This window comes from Gorilla gorilla, chromosome 21 (assembly GCF_029281585.2).
Source record: "Gorilla gorilla gorilla isolate KB3781 chromosome 21, NHGRI_mGorGor1-v2.1_pri, whole genome shotgun sequence".
In the NCBI taxonomy this organism is placed as follows: Eukaryota; Metazoa; Chordata; class Mammalia; order Primates; family Hominidae; genus Gorilla; species Gorilla gorilla.
The window spans coordinates 46,895,373-46,900,613 of record NC_073245.2 but is presented as its reverse complement, the minus strand read 5'-3'; positions in this window follow the sequence as shown (position 1 = coordinate 46,900,613).

Here is a 5,241-nt window from a genome sequence, read left to right as displayed (position 1 = left end):
CTGATATTACCAAATAGCCTACATAATGTACCAATTTACACTGCTTGTAGGTTTGTCTGTTTTCTTGATATTATACACTCTGTCTTACAGACTAACAGCAACATGTCTTGGAATTCCACTTATGTCAATATACATAGATCTACCTTACTAAAAAAAAAAAAAAATGCCGGGCATAGTGGCTCACACCTGTAATCCCAGCACTTTGGGAGGCTGAGGCAGCTGGATCACCTGAAGTCAGGAGTTTGAGACAAGACTGGACAACACGGCGAAACCCCATCTCTACTAAAAGTACAAAAATTAGCTGGGCGTGGTGGCAGGCGCCTGCAATCCCAGCTACTCAGGAGGCTGAGGCAGGAGAATCACTTGAACCCGGGAGGCAGAGGTTGCAATGAGCCGGGATCGCGCCACAGCACTCCAGCCTGGGCGACAAGAGCGAGACTCCATCTCAAAAAAAACAAAAAAACAAAAAAAACATAGGCCAGGTGTGGTGGCTCACGCATGTAATCCCAACACTTTGGGAGGCCTAGGTTGGAGGATCTCTTGAGCCCAGGAGTTTGAGACCAGCCTGGGCAATATAGTGAGACCTCATCTCTACAAAAATAAAAATAGAAAGTAATTAGCCAAGTGTGGTAGTGTGCACCTGTAGTCCCAGCTACTTGGGAGGCTAAGGTGGGAAGATCCTTTGAGCCCAGAAGGTTGAAGCTGCAGTAAGCCGTGATGGCGCCACTGCAGTCTAGTCTGGGCGACAGAGTGAGACCCTGTCTCAAAAAAACAAAAATAAAAGGCTCACCATTTTCCACTGTATGACTTGACTTTAGAGAATTTATTTAGTTATTCTTATTGACAGACATTTGGGTGGTTTTCAATTGTTTGCTGCCACAAATAATGCTACAGTGACTATCCTTGGATATACAGAATAGTTTCAGAGAAGTGAACTGCAAGATTGATAGGTATGTACATTTCAAATTTAACAGATGCTGTCAAATTACTCTCCCAAAATGCTGCACCACTTTAGACTTCCACCCTAAGATGAGCCTTAGGGTGTCATCTGGAACTGGCCCGTGTGCTTCCCTCTGAGTCAAAGCTCAAAGTCTCAGTTATCACTGGGATGTCTAGGCCTTGAGCCCCCTTCTGCAGAATCTGGATGGACAAGCTAAGTATTGGGAAGGTTGTACATAAATGAGGGGCAGGCTGTCCCCCATTAGCCCGGTGGTCACTCAGGTCACACACCCTCTCTAAAGGAAAGAGGCCACCTTGGGAGAAAGTGAGCTCCCCATCATTAGAAGTGACCAAGTGGAGGTTCAGTATCAAGAAATGCACTGAGCATTTACTTTGTGCCAGATCTTGGGCCTGGTGTTTTGTCCCAGAGATGAGTCAGCCTTAGTTCCTGACCTCCCAGAGCTTGACACTCATGGAGAAAATAGACAAGTAAACAGACAGTTGTACTAAATACTGAGTTGGACTTCCTTTTCTGACAATATCAGGAACTTCCTGCTACACAACCCAAGGAGATGCTGGAAATAAAAACAACAAACATCCTTTAAAAGGCACAACTGAATCTGCAACAGCTTGTGTTTTTAAACAAACATTTGGGGAGTTGAAGCTTTGGGCTTATATGAAATTAGAGGTTGCAACTGAGACCCTTGATAAATCTAGGACCCTTGAAGGGCTACACCCACAGTGAAAGAACAAACTAGGGGAAAAACAAACACCTACTAGCGAAGGGAGACAAAAAGGATGTGTCCATCTTGACCTGGTCTTTGGGTAAGAGGGAAAATAATCTCCTGAGAATTTGAAACCACATGCCTACCCTCCATGAGTCTGGCGTTCACATTTGCATCACCTGCATGGCTGGGAATCTCAAAGCTGAGAAATTAATATAAAAATCGACCCACTCTGAAATGATCTCTCAGATGCCTGGAAGAAATAAATGTAAATCCTCTCTGGAATGGCTGCTTCTGCCTTGCTCCCCACAACTCCATTGCAGGCTACACAGGATTCCTATATATAAACTAATTGATTGGAAGTCAACTGTACTGTTTAATACTAAAAGAACATGATCTTCATCAATAGGTAGAAACGTACCGGCATAGCCATACTACATCTACAAAATGTCAGTATCAAGCAGCAGCTTCAAATCCAAAACGGTGAATAAAGTGAAATTGTAGTTGGTGTAGAAGGCAGCAGGAAAGTTGAGCCAATGATGATGTGAAGTCTATAACACCCTGTGGCTATAAAGAATGTTGAGCTGTACACTCCGTCGGAGATAGTAAAGATTGTTGCAAAGTATTCTGAGGCCCGTAGGAGTGTGAAGTAAATGACTAAGGCAACTGTAATAGATAATGCTTGGAGTATATGCTTTCTTTTTGTTTCTTTTGAGACAGAGTCTCGCTCTGTCACCCAGGCTGGAGTACAGTGGCACGATCTCAGCTCACTGCAACCTGTGCCTCCTGGGTTCAAGTGATTCTCATGCCTCAGCCTCCCGAGTAGCTAAGATTGGAAGCATGCCACCAGGCCCAGCTAATTTTTGTATTTTCAGTAGAGACAGGGCTTCACCATGTTAGCTGCCACAATGAATGCTACAGTGACTATCCTTGGATATACAGAATAGTTTTCAGAGAAGTCAACTGCAAGATTGATAGGTATGTACATTTCAAATTTAACAGATGCTGTCAAATTACTCTCCCAAAATGCTGTACCACTTTAGACTTCCACCCTAAGATGAGCCTTAGGGTGTCATCTGGAACTCGCCCTTGTGCTTCCCTCTGAGTCAAAGCTCAAAGTCTCAGTTATCATTGGGATGTCTAAGCCCTGAGCCTGATCTTGAACTCCTGACCTCAAGCGATCCACCCGCCTCAGCCTCCCAAAGTGCTGGGATTACAGGCGTGAGCCACCGTGCCCGGCCTCAGAATTATGGTTCTTAAATTAAGTGCAATGGAAAGCCAGTGAAGAGTTTTAAGAAAGGAATTAGAGATATTCATTCATTCATTCATTTGCACATTCATTCATTCATTCAGCAAATCTTTGAGTTCCTTTTTTTTTTTTTTTTTTGAGACGGAGTCTCGCTCTGTCGCCAGGCTGGAGTGCAGTGGCACAATCTCGGCCCACTGCAACCTCCACCTCCCGGATTCAAGAAATTTTCCTGCCTCAGCCTCCCGAGTAGCTGGGACTACAGGCCCATGCCACCACGCCCAGCTAATTTTTGTATTTTTAGTAGAGACAGGGTTTCACCATGTTGGCAGGATGGTCTCCATCTCTTGACCTCATGATCCGCCCACCTCGGCCTCCCAAAGTGCTGGGATTACAGGCATGAGCCACCGCGCCCAGCCATCTTTGAGTTTCTAATGGATGTCAGGGAAAGCGGGAATGGATACCAGGAAGCAACAAGCAAACCTATCTCCTTTCTCAGAGCAGAGAAATGTGTGTATATTTGGGGGAAGGGGATGAGAGGCCTGGATGCACAGTTGTAGGGAGTGTGGCTCCTGGGGAGTGAGAGGGATTCAGAGAAAGAAAGTTGGAGGTGCAAGAGCCTATCTACAGCTTTCCAGTTTTAGGCCAAGTTTACATTTTGGTCTTGTTGCTACAGGATAGCTTTTACAATCGTGGGTATTTGTGAGTAGGGGACAGGAAGGAAGGGTTTCAGAAATCTGTCCTCAGGGCGTTATGTAAATCCAAATCCTTCTTTTGGGCCCTTACAATACTTGGGTCTCAGATTGAGGAGGGAGCTGGTATATGGGTCTCCCAGTGGGCCTCACGGGAGACCCCAGCCCAGGACCAGGAGGCCGTTAGTATAGAAAGCTGATAGTGAGAACCCTGGTTTCTGGGCCAAGTGCCACTATTGACTTGCTGTGTGATCCTGGGCCTGGCACTGCTCCTCTGGGCTTTATTTTTCCCAATCTGTACAATGAAGTGGATCAAGCCCTTTATACTTTTGCGACTTTTTACTTTTGCCTTTAATGACCTTTTTGTACATGCTACTGACTTCCACACCCACCCACGTGGTTGTTACTGTTTGTTTTTAAATTTTTATGTAGTTTATCGTCTTCTGGTAAAAAATCCGCAGTCACACAGATCAGGCCTTTGCTGTGTCTTTTTTTGTTTGTTTGTTTGAGACAGAGTCTCGCTCTGTCACCCAGGTTGGAGTGCAGTGGCGCGATCTCGACTCACTGCAAGCTCCGCCTCCCGGGTTCACGCCATTCTCCTGCCTCAGCCTCCAGCTGGGACTACAGGCGCCCGCCACCACGCCCGGCTTTTTTTTTTTTTTGTATTTTTAGTAGAGACGGGGTTTCACTGTTTTAGCCAGGATGGTCTCGATCTCCTGACCTTGTGATCCGCCCGCCTCGGCCTCCCAAAGTGCTGGGATTACAGGCATGAGCCACCACGCCCGGCCTGCTGTGTCTTTTTTTAAATTTTTTTTTTGAGACAGGGTCTCACTCTGTCGCCCAGGCTGGAGTACAGTGTGGCACGATCATGGCTCACTGCAGCCTCGACCCTCCAGGCTCAAGTGATCCTCCCACTTAAGCCTCCCAAGTAGCTGGGACCACAGGTGTGCACCACCACACCTGGCTATTTTTTGTTTGTTTGTTTGTTTGTTTGTTTGTTTTGGTAGAGATGTGGTTTTGACATGTTGGCCAGGCTGATCTCAAACTCCTGGGCTGAAGCAATCCTCCTGCCTCAGCCTCCAAAAGTGCTGTGATTACAGGCATGAATCACCATGCCCAGCCTTAGAGGCATATTTTCTTTTCTTTTCTTTTCTTTTTTTTTTTTTTGAGACAGAGTTTCACACTTTTTACCCAGGCTAGAGTGCAGTGGCGTGATTTTGGCTCACTGCAACCTCCACCTTCCAGTTTCAAGCGGTTCTCCTGCCTCAGCCTCCCAAGTAGCTGGGATTGCAGGCGCCTGCCACCACACCCGGCTCATTTTTGTATTTTTAGTAGAGATGGTGTTTCACCATGTTGGCCAGGCTGGTCTTGAACTCCTGACCTCGTGATCTACCCACCTGGGCCTCCCAAAGTGCTGGGATTACAGGCGTGAGCCACCATGCCTGGCCAGAGGCATATTTTTAAACTTTAAATGATGATTATGTTCCAACTCAACTTGAAACCCTTCCGTGCACTTCCCATTTCTCTTAGAATAAAAATCCAACTTAGCACCATGGTCCACCAAGGCCATCTGGCCCTTGCCTGCTTCTCCAGTCTCACATCTTGCTCGTATCACGCCGACTACATTGGCCTCCCTCAT